Raw genomic sequence first — 15984 nt, 5'->3', positions numbered from 1 at the left:
TAAGGAAACAAAAGCCATTTGCTAGTGTGGGTGAGAGAGCTGCTGTGACAGGAGCATGCAAGTAGCCTACTTACATGAAAAGATTAATAATAAAAATGAACTTCAAATTTTAACTAGTCTTCCTGACATTTCTTATTAAACTCTCAGCCACTTTGCTTAGGAAAAGCAGATTGTCAAATACCAGGGGAAACCACTTCAGTTTCTAAATGTTTTAATTAATTGTGTTGGATGTGTAATGCCTGATAACGTGCCGTGTGTTACACCAGAACGCCCTGACAGCTTTGTGCAGGCTGCTTGACAAGACCGTTATTTACTTTCCTGAATCAAAGCACAAACTTGAGTGTGTCAGACCCGAGGTTCATTGTGCAGCCGTAACCTGCCTCTTGCATGTGGGGTGGACTTCAGTCACAAGCTATTCATCCTTTTGCCCTCCCACTCAAAGGGTCTAAAAGGTAGACCACCTGCCAAAGTTACAAGCAACTGAGTATGATGAAGGAAGTTAATACAAGTATTGCTTTTATCTCATCTCTAATAAAATATCGCTGGCTTACAATGAAAGCCTGAAGGGAAGTTAATCAAGAAATAAAGATATTGTGTACTGCATAAATCGATGCTGATTTAGTGTAGCTGTAAAAGTGAAGGTATAAATTGTTTGCGTACAACTTTGCATACAACTGTCAATTCCAAGACTTTCAAAACCAACTAAAATAGAGAGAAAATTACTTTTTTCTGGGCTTATATGTCATTGGAGAAATAAAAGGTACTTAAGCCCCGTTTTCTTAAAGTCACTGTAGAATTTAAGAATTTATTCCAGATTATGAAAGTAGTTTGCTCTGCTGTATGATTATCAAGTCATACAATATTGAGTAACAAGACCATGCCCAACTTATTTTAGAACAGACTATTAAAAAAATACCCTGTAAATAGTATAGCAGGGAAACAAAAGATGTATTTTAAAAGGAGAAGGAGCTTTTCTGCTCCTGTTTTGATGTTCAGATGGCTTTTTGAGTATGTTAAGGCTTTATTGCCTCTGTTTTCTTTCTCTTCCCTTTTCTTTTTTATGTCACTGTTTCTTGCCTCTAGTGAAGCCGAGGGAGAACTTGCACGAGGAACGAGCCAGAGAAACGGACCACGTGCAGAGAGCTGTCAGACTCACAGATGGAATAAACTGAAATTTGTGTCAGGGACAGGAGAGTAAGAAAAGGAGATTATTGTAAGTATCTGTATTTGTAATAATTTTTCATCCTGCTACTTCAGAGGTTACGTACAGCGACAGTGCAGACAGTGCCTGTTTCTTTTGTTTTGCTTGGCTTCGTGCCTGGCAATTCGGCACGCTGGTACCCAGCAGCCAGTCCGCATGGGCTCAGCTCCATGTCGGCCTCAGCGCTGCCTCTTGCCCCAGTGACAACTGGAAGGAAATGGAGAGGGATGGTGGTTCTGCGGGGGTCGTTTGGGGTACACAGAGGAGCAGGACCTCCAGGGTTTGCCGTTTGGGCCATTAGAGTAAAGTAGTAGACATACATGGGAGGAGGCTGGTGTCACTGTGCATTGTGTGGAGATCCCAGTCATTTCATTGCTTATGCAATAGCTCATTCTTTCTCTGGATGTTGTCCTTCAACAGTAACAGAACTTTTATGAGTAGTTATAAGACAGTAAAGATAGTCGAACCTTGCCTAGAGTGGATGCAACTGTGCCATCATAAATGTATTCAGAACATACTCATATACACAAAGAGAAATGGGCTATACTGCTACTTCGTACCTAAACACTGTATACTGATAGCTGCATAGCAGGCCATTGTTTCTTTCTTTAGCTTGCGTGCCCCAACCCACCAGTGCATGTCTTGGGTACTATACTGTATTGTATATATTATAACGGGTTGGCTGTAATGTGACTGGGTGTGTTTGCATCAACTTCAGCCAAGGTGCAACAATAGCTGTGAACATGCAAAGACGTGGACCACAGTGCAAGCTAGATAAGCCCTCTGTGTACTGAAGATCCTGATGAACCCATATTGTTCTTATTCCTTATTGCTCTTGTTATCCAGGGGTGAACATGGCCCCGACCTAAATAATCTTGCTATAAAATGTGAAAGCTGTTTATCCCTATAGCAAAGGGGAAAAGAATAAACCTCCTTTATTCCCCATCTCACCACTCCTCTCCCCAGGAGTTCCTCTCTTGGTTACCATGGATATGCAGGCTGGTAGTACAGTCTTCCTGTCCTTTATTCACTACACCTACTAACATCTGTACCAGTGCGGCTTTCAAATATAGACCTGGCTTGTGCTGTATCTGGCTAGATCTGGTGATGTTTTACACGTTGTTTTTGGCTGGTTGTTCTACCTTCTCAAGCAGATGTAACGTTTCATAACTTGTCACTGAATTTTTTTATGCTTCCATTCATGATGGTGACAACCAGAAACCTGTTTGTCATTTCTTTATGAGCCACTAACATGAAGAACATAAATCAGCTTGGGAATTTCAAGAGATCTGTTTCTCAGGACCACTCCCTTGAATGCTGGGTGGTGTATTAAGTATCAGATTACACGAAGACCTGGAGCAGGTGGGTCAGTGCAATATAGTTCAGTAGCGAAGGAATTTGCATTGCAAAAGAATTTATACATCTTGTTCAGTTGCCATCAAGTCTAATTGCACTTGATTTGGCACTCACTGGGTAATTAGGGAATCTTTCTTTTGGCCTCAATGGGCATTGGATCAGAGCTGCTGAGACCAAGGACACTGAACAGCTGGGATAGGTTTATTAGTTTCATAACTGAGGTGGGAAGGTCTGGAGAAGTAGAACCAGGTCAGTTGTCTCAGGATTAATCTGTTATGATCTCTTAATGTTAAGAGATCTAAATGCTGTAGACCTCACACTGTTCCAACTTACTTCACCATGTAAGGCAAACCTGAGAGCAGGCAGGCTATTTGGATGTCAGCTGAGCCACCAAAAATGCAAGAGAAACAGAAAAAGACAAGTGTATATGCAAATTTAAGCATTGAATTATGAGTTCTCAAGCTTTTGTTCACTTAGACTCTTTGGATAAATTGTTGGTCTTTTGTGGCATTCAGATATGAAATGAAATGAATATTTTTTTAATGAAAGGAATGGATTTTTTCGGTCCTTAAGATACCCTTAAGGGAGAGCAACAACAATAATGAGAGGATTAGCAAATGTGTTTGTTAAGAGTGTTGCTGTGGCTATGATTTGTCCAGAGCCATGCAAGATCTTCTCAAGTATGAATAGCACCAGGTTTTTTACTGCTCATATTATTTAATTGTATTCTTGTAGCATTCAAAGGACTCAGCCAGCACAAGGAGCTATTGTGCTGCGAACTGTGCAAACACTCAAGAGACGGAATTGTCTCTAAAAAATTCTGAGTTTAAAGTAACAAGATGGGTAAAACATGCACATTACTTTGCTGTAAGGCATTTAGGTGGAGTGATAGCAAGACTTTCTGGCACCTTTCCCTTCCTCTCCTCCCTCTGTACTGCCTCTATCCTCTTCCTCACACTCTTCCCAGACAGCTGCTGCTGCAGTTTCTCAGGCCCCTGTCCTGGCTGTCAGAGCTCTGGGATGGCCAGCGGTGGCTTTCCTTTCCCTCTCCCCTGGAGTGCTGCTGCACGGCAGGTGCTCGGTACCAAGCAGGGCATGGGCATGGTACCCATGTTCACATCAGTTATTTCACCGGAGTCTCTGTACATTGTCACTGAAAAGAGCAAGATGGTACCCAAAGCCCCTGGAAAATTATTCAAAGGACCTAAGTCAAGTTTTTGTTTGTTTTGGAAGGGCACGTGCAATTCTCTGCCATTAGCCACTGCACAACGTGATGTCTTCTCTTTGTACGAGGCCACACAATGCCAACTGGTGGGGCTGCACGTCCTGCTTCCAGGTGATAGCCACAACACAGACTACTTTCCGTCATCGAGACAATATGGTTCAGTTCTTCTTGGTGCTTGTCTTTTGCTCTGGCGTTGTGCTTTGTTCCCTCTTACAATTCTTCTCCTGAGGTAATGGCTCTCAAAGGCCCAAGAAGGAGAAAATTCCTGTTGGTGGAGTGGGGCCTTATCCAGACCTGCCTGTCTGCCTGCCATACTATTTTGGATGTCAAGTAGACCACAAGAATGAATCCATGCTGTGAGATTGAAAAGCAAGCGTATCGTTTTGCTGTTTGGGCCAGCAGATGGCAAGTGTAGAGGAAAAAAATCAATCTAAGAGCCAATCCAGAGAACAGACATTACATAAAGCCATCTGGCAAACATATGAGGGGAAGGAAGAAGATTAGACCAAGTTCTGCTTTAAATATATGCTCACAACCAAGAGGAAGTTGCTGGGAACTCATGCCATGGGAGAGCAGGCTTTGACCCTCTAAGAAGTTCTGTGGAGCGTCAAAACCTTTGGCAGTGTTGAAGACTTAGAAGAAAGACCCTAAATTGCCAAGCAGAGAGAGCCTAAGCAGCAGCAGCATTTCTGCCTGTGCGAGACCCTGGTTATACTCCACATAGAATAGTGAATAGAGGACTGCTTGGTCCCCAACGATGGGATTGAGAAGACCACATCTAAGGACAAAGAACTAAAAAGAAGAGGAGGGAGTAAGCAAAGAGGGCGACCTAATATATCCCAAATTCTGAAAGACATTGATAAATCCATTTTTATGCCAATGCCCTGGCCATTTGTTACTTTGCCCTACTACATTTATTCTCAGAGAAGAGATATCAGATATGTATATGGTTTTGCACTCAGGCTTTTAAGTAAAGTTTTAAGAGAAGCATAATTCATTGAAAAGGGAAATGGTATTTTACATAAGTGCTCAGCCTTTCTTTTGGAAGCTTGCTCTCAGGGAATGTGATTTCAGAGCCCAGAAGTCTAGCAGATGTTATTACTATTTCTGTTTTACAGGTCAGTGCTTTGTTTTTTTATATTCTGAGAAACGCACACAGCTGCTAGCCTGTCTTTTACATTATAAGAACAAGTCGATTCTGTATCTTATTCATAACTCATACATGTGCCTTCTTTTTTTTTTTTTCCTGGTAAAAGGGGGGGACTGTGGCACACCAAGTTCTGTAGTAACCGATGGTTTTGTTGGCCAACAGTGTCGTCGTCTTAGTCACATAAAGAGCAATGGTGGATTGTTTTTCGATGAATTTTGGTCTTGGTGTCCAGGTCTGTGACATTAAACAGAACAAATAATCTCACCCACTTGCACTTAACTGCAATAAAAGGAAAAAATTTGGTATTGTAATGTCATTTTTAATGCCTCTGTTGATAATAAGGCTCACATCGGTGATATTTTGTGCATTGTCGGTTTCAGACACATGGAAAATGGTTGCCAACTCTTACTGAACGTATTTTTCAAGTATCTACTTCGTTTCTGTCTCATCTGTGTTGTTCCTGATTAGTTATTGTATCTGAGAAAGTTGTCTTTAGTTTCCCTCAGCATCTAATAGCCAGACTAACAAAAAGGCAGTATTTCTGTCCCTCTGCTCAGATGAATAATTCATCGCCCTGTACTTTTTGTGTAAAGTAAATTTAAACTGTTTCTTTTGTAAAGATTCTTTACAAGAGAGTGGCGGACACACAGAAATTCATTTACTGCCTTCAGGCACGTCATTATCTTTTTACTGAGAGGGAAGTAACAGTTTATTTCTGTGAAATTTTAGTTAAAGGATTTGCTATATCTAGCGTTGGAGGGGATGGTATCCTTTAACTGGGGAAGCTGGAGTTTGGCAGGTTTTCAGCGCTGTTCTGCTGCTATTCTCCCCAGCTCAGATGAACAATGGGCTGGAGGGATGCTGGCAGCGTTGCTTGGTTACAATTCATCAGCGTGAATCAATGCTTCACGCAGCTCCTTCTGCGTCTGAACAACCGGGAGACTTCTCGGTACTGTATTACTGATGTATGCGGAGATGTGACCAGATTATGGGCTATCTCAATTACTGTAGAACTATACCTTTGCTGAGAGATTTGGGCTGCAGCGTTTGACTTTCGGTGCTTGAAGTCAGGCAATTTCGAACTGTCTGTTTTACATGGCTTTACAAATACATAGCTGAGTAAAGCAAATTTTTAACAATGTATTTTGTTGCAAGGTGTGTTAGATGAGTTTGGTACTTTAGCATTCTTCTGCATTCATCAGGAAGATTAAATCCTTCATTAAGTATCTTACCCTGGAATAAACACGTGCCTTGCTGAAACCTGCCCGCAGGCGAAGTGAAGCATGTAAGAGGAACTGCTGCCTTTCTCATACTCAGTGCGTTTGGCCGGATCTTGAGCTGGCATAAAATAAAACTGGTGGAGTTATGCCAGTTTAGGCAATAGAAGATGTGACAGGTTATTTTTAACACTCTGGAATGGCTTTTCTGCACCCTACCCAGATCCATTTTACTACTTGCCTGTTCTTGCTCTTCAAGACATGACCAGAGGAAATGTTAAGAGGGAAGAAAGGCACCCAGTTTGGGCTCTGCCTTGAATCAGCCCTTCTAGCAGCATTGTTCCCATCTACATCCTTCTGCTCACTCTTATAAAAAAACAATCTATTGTTTTGCGTTCTCACTGTTTTATTGCCTGTTCTCACTCTGTTCCATCTACCACTCACACCCCTTCTTCTGCCCAGTAGAAGTTTAAAACTTCCCATGAGTCTTCACAGCGTTTTGATTATGCTTGAAAACACCTAAGAAAATGAATGGCTGTACAATAATTGGCAACTTTTGCCAAGAGTGTCAGTGGCAAATCGTTGACTGAGCTATTGGCTCATCTGTGGCCAGGAAATCTCTGGATTCTGGCACCTACCCGAAGCACTGTCTTCATCATCAAATATCTCCTGTGGCTGTCTACCCATGTGACAGGCCTGGTAAATGTCATTCAGTCTGTCTACAGAAAAATACAGAAGTATTTTTCTCATTTTCCTCCTCCTCTTTCACATCTGAAATTCTTGTTCCTGAAAGGCTGTCCCTTTCTCTTTCAGGCTCAGCAATTCTCCATTTCTTCTCAAGTCTTCATGCTCATGTCTTTTAATTTCTCTTTGCTTTTATTAAGGGCCTCGTTATTGAAAGCTTGTATTTGCCATACTTCTCCCTTTGCCAAGCTTTCTCTGTTTCCTACTATTTAGTGTCGCATTGCTGTGTTACTGAACATTAAGGCCATTCGGAAGAATTTGTAGGAAAAAATGCCCTGAAGTGACATCCACTCCATTTGGTTTGCAAAAGAAGAACCTATAGTAAAAAACGAATCTATCGCTATCTAAAATACAGATATTTCTATGAGTAGGTTCTCTGCATCATTCTGCCTTCTGGTGATGGTATCTTTAGGATGGCCTTTCATAAAGAAAATTGTTTCAGAATACCTGCACTACTTAAAATACTGTTGCACTGCACAGAGCTATGATTTCTGACTTGTACTCAGTACTCTCTTACGTGGTCAGCTTTTATTTAGCAGCAGGTGAGTATATATTTAAAATCTTAAATTTTCAGTTTGCTTCCTCCAAATGTTGCTTAGTTATCTATGAAGACTTTTTTATTGTGACTCTCTCTAAGACTTGGATTAATTCAGCTTTGCTGCTCCCTGGGTTATGACATCCATAGCTATTTTGTTTGGAAATTTAAGTGCTTTTGGGATAGGACTTAAAACTAGCTCTTCCTATTTCTCTAAAAAGATGGGAGAAGGGAAATGACCAAAAGAATGATAATTTTCTTATCAACGTGATGGGCTTTGGCTCTTGTTCAGAAAGGTACTTGAAGCACTGTAATACTCATTGGCTTTTGGGCAGTTACAATTGCTGCAGGGATAGACTGATTCCCTGGGTAAATATGGACATTTGTGGGGGAGAGAGAGATTTGAAGCATAGCCTAAGAGACAATTGCCTGACCCTGAGCCTGTGTTGAACGCAGCTTTTTGGACCACTGAACGTGGCAGTATGTAATAATGAAAGGAGACCCTTTTGGGGGATACACTACACCCATCAGCAGCAAACGTTAGGTGTGCCATTGCACAGCTGAGGTGGTCTGGCATTTCTGCAAAGACACTTGTGTATGTTTCCCTGCTGTTAAAACATTGCTTTGTTTTTAACAGATAAAAAGCTATCATAAGTTGTGGTGTAATTCCCTGTTAAAATCATAGCTGGACTTCTCTAGACACGATGGGCCAGCCTTCCTGTGCCCGAGACCCCTCTTCTGCCCACGTGGTGGCTGGGTGGTAGGTAATACCCCCTACAAACCTCTTGTGCAGAGAGTGTGCCCTACAAAGATGATACTGGAGCTACTGCCCTGGATGGGCAGGAGGATGGATGTTCCTCAGAGTCGGTAGAGAGCAAACAAGCATCTTTTCACATAAATCTGGTCTGTGCAAGAAGTTTATTTTATGCTGTGTCCGAGGAGTCGTTATTTCCTTTCACTGTATAGGAAAGGAAAAAACATGTATTTCCTTTCACTATACTAGGGCCAGTGTACCCCATGCAAGGGACCCAGAGGCACTTTAGCTCTTCAGGTCTAATTCTGCTCTTACTTTCATTGTTTAGGAAATGCATGCTGATGAGGCTGAAGCTAAATAGAGTAATTAATACAGTGGCGTGGCAGTAACTTAAAATATTTAAAAGGTCAGAAAATGCAGAGTTCTTGTGTCATCATTAATGTTCCTGATTTGCTTCTCTTCAGTTTTTTATGTTATGAATTTGGCTTTAGAATATGCTTTGTAGCACACGTCTGGGATAATCTTAATGTCTTGATTTTCGTATGTTTAATATTCTGCCACTGCCTTTGTTAGTGCTGTGGCTGTGTGTGCAGTGGATGGTTTCTTCTGCTTTATCTAATGACCAGATTTGAAATACAAAGATCTTATTTCAAGGTTAAAAACTCTCTAGTTTCACTGGCACGAAGAACAGAAAATTCACCCTCCGCTTTTGCACCTGCTCTTCCCGTTTTCACAACAGGTGCCTTTTGGGCATAAAAACAGCTCAGCTGCTGTCCCTCTGTCCTGGGGGGTGCTACCCAGTGGCCTTTGCAAAGCCAGGAGTAACTTTTTGGCATGTCCCTGCCTTTCCAGGAAGGACCCAGCTAAGCTTCCTGAGCGACATCAGCCTCCGCTAAGAATTCAGGTCAGGATCTCCCTGCTTGTTTCCTAGCAACTGGGGGATACTGGTGCTTTCTCCTCTGGCCGACTCCTTCGGCGTTAGATACAGGGATCACTTGGTGAAGGGATCGGGGCAGTGCTAATAACTCCCACTTTGGGAAGGCAGAGCGTAGCCCGGTGCTGGGTAACTGATGAGACGTAGTGTGCGCTGCCCAAGTCGAACCGAACTGAAACTGTGCATGCAAACTTGAAGTGCCTCTGCTGTTTTTTGGTACCGCTTAAATGTCTGGCGAGGTGACAGATCCCTTTTGAAACACCGGTAGTCTTTTGTGTTACATTGAATCTCGCAAACAGGAACGTACGCAGGTAAGCAGCTGAAGAAAGTTTATGTCTGAGGTGCTTTAAAGGTTGTTTTCCTACAGGTGTAATGTGTTTCTTGGTTACGCAGATGCACAACATTCAGTTGTGGGAGTATTGATCTGCCTTTGTACTTACTAAAGTTACGTCGGATGGTAAGTAAAAAAGTTAAGTGGAAAGATAGAAGTGCCTTCCCTTGTTCCTTGTGATGTCTGTTTACAAAGTGCTGAAAACAACCTTCAAACTTCTCTAGTTAATTTATTGTAGAATTCGCTAATGAAAAATCCTTAAGTGAGCAAGAGTTATCGGTTGCCATGCTCTCGCTGCAACTGGCTCCTTGTAGCACATTTACAAAATGGAAAACAGCAAGTCCCTCTAACTATGTATTGTTTACAGAGGCCAGCAATCATTGCCTCTGGTTGGTAACACAATGGGATTTGTTACTGCTTTTTGTTTTCCTTTCATAGATTACAAGTAGAAACCCTTCGACAAATGTAAAAATTAAAGTGATGTGCCGTTCAGCGGAAAAAAAAAATTTAGGAAAAGTGAATTGTCTTCCTTGTGCTGTAGCCTCTCTTCTCTACTGACAGATAGCAGAGATGGTAGGATTTAAACCAGAGTATATTCGGATCTAGTGTTGCTACAGGGCTGGCACGACAGTTTCTGAAGGACCACTCCTCACAGAAAATACAGTTTTCGTATTTTGAAAAATGTGGAAATGAATGTCTCCAGGTGCATATAAGCTATTTAACTTGGCTTTTTCTGAAGTCTATAAACAGTACATTCCAGCTCTTCAGTGATATGATTTGACACAGCTCCAACTAACTTCAGCAGAGGCCTGCCAAGTGACATCAGCCAAAGATCTGGCTGCAAATCTCTAGGACAGGTACACTGTAAGCATGTTTGTAGGGTGGTTTTTTTTGCACAGGAGTACTGTAGTGGTGCATTTTGAATAGGGACGTAAAAGACCAAATTGTTTTTTAAGCCATATATTTTAATTATCTCTAATATGAAGCTGTTTAATTTGAGTGCTGACTCTAAGGCATTCAGGAGCTGATTTCTTCAGAGAGACTGAGTAAGTGCAGTTTCAATTGATATTTTCCACACTTGGTATTCAGAAGAACAATTCCCAGAGTCTCACATTGCATACCTGATACAGTGGCCGCTTTTCAAAGTGTGCATGTCTAATTTGGTATCCCAAGCTTTTTGTCTGTATCATACATACGGGAGAGCTCATACATCCATTCCTAGGATCCACGGTGTATATGTCCGTGTAAGAAGAGAGAAAAAAATCCATACCTGGGCAAGATCTTTGTGCAGTTCAGGATGTTATTTATTACAAAAGGCTCTCCGAAGTGTGTAACTTCACACTCCTGTGTGTTTACGTTGATGTAGAAAGAGAAGGAGAAATACCTGTTTGAGAATGTGCTTCACATTTCATTTAATTGTTCTGGTCTCAAGGTCAACAACTTTCAGGAGACAGTTAACAGCAGAAACCTCTTTATTCACTTTGATCTAGCTGTTTTAGTAAAGCAGCACCCTCAGAGCGTGGGACCCGAGAGATTAAGTCATACAGCACTTTCTCATCTTTCTCCTCTTCACAAAGCCTTGTGGTGTCCTCTTAGTAATGCTCTTCTGCCAGAGCTGGGAGCTCTGCTAGACATCTCATTCCCTGGCCATTGCCGTGACTCACAAATATTTTTTAAATGTCTGAAAAAAACGTTAAAAGGAAGGAGGCCCCTAGGCAAAGAGGGTCAGATTTTTCTCAAGCTTGAGCTAGTACATTTGCCAACTGCATGTAAAAGCCTAAATATTTTCCCATTACACCTACACCAGAGGCACTCACTCTGCAGATACACAGATGGCTGGGCCCTTGTGAGTCCAGCCAAGGGAACGTATGCCGAGGTTTCAGGGTTTGAAAAGAAGCTGGAATGTGTTCTGTAGTCTGGTATTGGCAGCCAGAATCAGCAATCTGGGTGGCTGGACGTAGGAAAGAGCCAAGTCTGGGGGGGTTATTGGAATATAGGACTTGCACAGAATGGCGTTTCTTGATAGCAAACACCTCAGACATGTCCTTGGACTCTGCAGTAGAGGGCAGGCTAGAGGTGGAAGGTAAATGCTTTCCTCTCCGCCTGTCTGCCAACCTGTGCAAGTCTAGCTGGGAGCTGGGGGGCTTAAATCCAAGAGTGAGGTTTGTGTCATCTAGCTATAGAGACTGCCCGGGATCCAGTGTCCGGTTCTGGGCGTCTGTCTGCCAGAAGAGGTGAGCTCGGAGTTGGACGGGTAAAGAGAAGGGTTAGATGGCCAGGAGAATGGAGAGCTTATCTCTGGGAGGAAATTAAGGTGCTGTGGCTTGTTTGGCTTCACAGATGAAGGCTGAAAGGGGAGGTGGACACCTTCTCTAAGGAGGCAGGATAGAAAAGCTGCCTCGGGGAAAGGACCATATTGGCACAAAAATAAACAGGTATAGACTGACCATTTAGTCGGGGAATTTCTAACCATCAGAGTTACAAAGTTCTGGAATAGCATTTCAGTCAAAGGGATGTTGGAAATTGAATAGTTTTCAAAATAAGACTGGAGTGTTTCCCAGCAGCAACAGGGGACTGAACGTTCAGGAAGTCCCCTCTGGTAGTATGTTCCCAAGTTTTATCCTGACACACCTATGTGAAGCTCAAAGATGTGGTGTACCAAAACATGCTCTTCCTCAGGAGACTGTACTGTATAAGAGAACTGAAAAAGGCCCAGCAATGCATGGAGCCACTGCGCTGGGAAGGGCTGATAGGTGGGATGCGTCTGATAGTGATAGGGCTTGCAAAAACACAGAGCTAAAGGGCTTTTGTGGGCAAAACAATTGATCACTAAACTATGTAAGACACTGATGGGTGCTGAGCATCTCTTCTGTTACTTTGGACCTGCCCAAGGAATCAGAAAAAGCCAGGAAGTGCTAGGACCCTTCACAGGTGCCATGAGACTGGCCGTTTTGGACATGAATTTGGAATTATTGCAGTAACTAGCTCTGTATACACAGATTTTTTTCACCTGCCTCCCTGGGAAAGTAAATGAAAGCAGTTTGAGGTGGGTAGTTTCCCCGCCAGGAGTGGCCAGGGCAGGGTGTGGGATGGCCCTAAAGGTTGTGCCATGCCTGAGAGACAGGTTGCCCCTGAATGAAACCACTTCAGTGGTTTACTCTGCACCACCTGCCTCGGTTGGGATCACGGCAGACCCACAGGAGGTGGGAGGAAAGCCTACCACAAGCAGCTTTTACTCACACAGTTTTGCCTTCTGAGCTTTGATTAGGAATGCTTCTCTGCCGCCCTCTCTCCCAATGGTGTCCCTCTCACTCTCCGTGGGGAGGTTGTGTGCCTCTCTGCTCCTCTTCCTACGTCTGAAAGATCGTACTCTTAAGTTAGATTTTTCTAGCATCTGAATGCCGATGCCATTTAATTTATGAATGCTGCAGTACATTTTGTTGTGCTCGTTTAAATCAGGCAGAGCTCAAGTATTGTACAGTCACATGTAAAGGTGATGGCAGATGAGAGCTCTTTATGTCATGCTGGATTTCTGCAGCTCACGCTCTATCTGCCAAATTGCAGGCAGGAAATTTTTGAATTAATGACAAATATTTCCCAACAGTAGTTAGTTAAGTGCCTGCACATGTTAAATTAACCATAATAATCTTGTCATAGTCATAAATTAATAACCTGCATCTCATCAGGCTTTGAGTATTGAAGTAAAACATTCATGGTGTATTCAAAGATGGGAGCCTGGGGACAAAAGGGATGAGTCCCCAGATGGATCTTTTCCTTCCTACCCCTTTTAAACATCATTTGCAGGTTCCTGTGTAGCCTTTGGGGCTTACTTGGCACACAGGGTAGGACAGTGGGGTTGGGAATGCAAAGCATCTAACCATGAGCTGCTAGGTAACCCTGGCTTCCTTCTCTCCTCCACAGAGACGTGTCTCTTTGGAGTTAGGTGATTTAGACCTATTAATATCTGAATATCTTTTCTCCATTGCCTAGAGGGAGATACAGCCAGGAACAAATGCGCATGAGAGCTTTCTGCCAAAGGGATATTAAAACAGTGAGGGGTTTCACAAGGAAAGTGCTCAGAGGAGGACAGGGAGAATTTCTGCCCCAGTGGCAGAAGTGAGAAGAGACTGAGGGCAAGTGGTGATGTGGGAAAGGGGGACATTTCTCTCAGTGTATTCCCCACCAGTGGTTCATGGGACCTCTTCCAAGGGAGATCCAGGGAGTGGAATCCAGTTCCCTTCGCCTCCTGCCTTCCACTACACCGCAGGGAGCTGGGCCCTGGACCAGAGAGGGCACCTGCGTCTGCACCATCGGCTACAGCGGAGCTGGACCAAGGACGGGCCTGGAGCGGAGCACTGCTTCTGCATGAGAGACTCGCTCTGGTCCCTACTCTGAGAGATGCTTCTTGAAGGACATCATGAAAAGGATTTAATCTCTCCATACTCTTGTACCCATCTGTAAAATGCAGGTGCCAACAATTCTTTTCCCCCTTTGGAGAGCCTTTGCATACCTTTCCGTGGTATGAACGGAAACAACTGTACCTTTGTAGTATGGTTTCTTGAAACGCCGTGATGTTCTCCAGAAAGTCCCACATGACCTGAGGTCAAAGGCAGATCTGAATCTCAGGTCTTTCAGAGAGCCACAAAAGCTGGCAGCTGCCTCTTCCACTCTATTTTCTTCTCTCCACCTCCAAGTAAAGTGGCAGCATCACGATAACGTCAGTGTCATTCTCCAAACAACAGCTGGCTTCCGCCAGGCCAGTAATGCCCCCATTGCAGTGTGCATCTCACCGTGTGCTCTCTGCAGGACTTCGCTTCTCAGTCCCTCCCTTCTCCTCCTGACTCTCCATCGTATCCTGAACTGTCCGTACGCTCTAATGGGCAGCCTAAAGGCTCATCAGGCCTGTGCCTGGGCTACGAGTGTACTGGCTGTTCATCTGGCTAGCAAGTGGAACAGGTAACTGCTTTGCTGCAGTGGGGACTCTGCACAATCACCAATTTTTACAAAACTGGGTGGAGCTTCATAGCTTTAGGATGCATCTCTCCATTGAACTCACCTGATAAGGACCAACGTCTTCAAAAGTGGTGGGGAAACAGGGGGAAATGGAGCAGGATAGACAGAGCAGTCACGTAAATGTTGTTTCCTTAGGAAATTAAACCTAAGGAGCAGCAGTATCATACAGTGATGTTTGTCACCTGTCCTCCTGCACTGGTTTAAGATGAAAGCACTGTCAGGGCTGGATCCATCTGTTTTGCAGATGAGAGAGGATGCACAACTGGTATGACACTGTGACTGGTAGTGTATTCTTCTGCGGCTCTGGATAGATAAAGGAGCAGGAGCCCTCCCAGTGACTACGTCCCTTACTGTTAGAAGCACTGTCAGGGAAGGTTCGAGCTTTTCAGTGCTGTCCTTTCTTCTATTTTCTGCAGTGCCCTCTCCTCATTTTGTTCTGCATGTGACATTTTTGCATATAATCTTCTGAATATATGAGGACACATGCTCACTGTTACTTGTCCTGGACAAACTGGCACATGCAAATGCTTTCTACTTCCCAGTCCAAGGGAACAAGTGGGCTTCTGCTGGTGGTGTAGGGCACACTGGAGGCTTGGCTCTGGACTTCTGACAAGGCAGCAGTAAAATCTATTAAGCTGCATTCAGGGGTATTGACTTCCAAAAGTCTCAAGTCTGAAGTGGCAACTGGAGGTGAAATGTGTGGAGTGACTCGCCAGAGGTTATTTTCACTGAGGTTATTGCTGCAGGGAAGGAGCGAAGGGGAAAATGAGAATCTGAGCAAGCGGCAGTTATTTCCATTTGCTCATATCCTTGTTTTGGAGCACAGAGTGTGGTTTGGAGCACAGACCTGCAAGTGTACGGGGAGAGAAGAGCTACGGGAAAATACCTCCTCTCTTTCAAACACAAAATAACAAATATGTCCTGAATGGGTAGTAAGAATGAAAAGTTTGCAAGTACATGTCATGAGGGAGTAGATGACAAAAAATTAGGGCTCTTACATTTGTGAAATCCTGACTGTTTTTCTTATAGACTGTGGAGGAAGGTTCCGAGCAAAGATGAAAGGACTCAGCAATGTTGTTTATTGTGGTGTGGTCAGAAAGTAACCTTCCAGCCTGTTCACATAAGAAATTATTTGGGTTAGGAAGACTGTCCAACTTACCTGGCCTCCTACCTGAAACCCCTGCGGCAGTCATGTGTTGCTGTGACCTTGCATTAAAAATCTCATGCTCTTTTTTTCTGGAAGTGATCTGAGTGTTACTCGGCTGGAGGAAAGAGAAAGGAGCCCGTGGCTCATCTCTCTCCCATCTGGGCTCAAGAAAATAATTACTAACTGAAAGCCGAGAGGGACTAAATTGGGAAGGTCAAAAGAGGCTAAATAAGGTCCTTCCCAATTAAAAGCCTGCCACGTGTACCACTTCAGAGCAAGCCTTGTACAACAGTTAGACAAGAGGCCGTTGAGCTTTGCATTTGGCCTGTGGGGTTTAATGCAACAGGAATGTGGAATGTGTTTACAAGGTAGCAGTT

The 15984-nt window shown here is 43.5% G+C and overlaps 1 protein-coding gene across 5 annotated transcripts in view; it reads left to right on the top strand.

Moving 5' to 3' along the window:
- Positions 1 to 15984, top strand: part of CRACDL (CRACD like) — a 64849-nt gene that overhangs the window by 13248 nt on the left and 35617 nt on the right. For 4 of the 5 annotated variants that reach the window (XM_074608882.1, XM_074608874.1, XM_074608856.1 and 1 more), the window contains exon 1: positions 9163 to 9427. The gene's annotated coding sequence lies outside the window, so the exon portion shown is untranslated. Of the gene's footprint in view, positions 1 to 1083; positions 1214 to 9162; positions 9428 to 15984 lie in introns of those variants that run through there. The other variant, XM_074608865.1, reaches the window with a different exon arrangement.

Source organism: Larus michahellis, chromosome 1 (genome assembly GCF_964199755.1).
Source record: "Larus michahellis chromosome 1, bLarMic1.1, whole genome shotgun sequence".
NCBI lineage: Eukaryota > Metazoa > Chordata > Aves > Charadriiformes > Laridae > Larus > Larus michahellis.
Note: the sequence above shows the minus strand (reverse complement) of the source record. Positions and strands in the feature narration are given on the sequence as shown.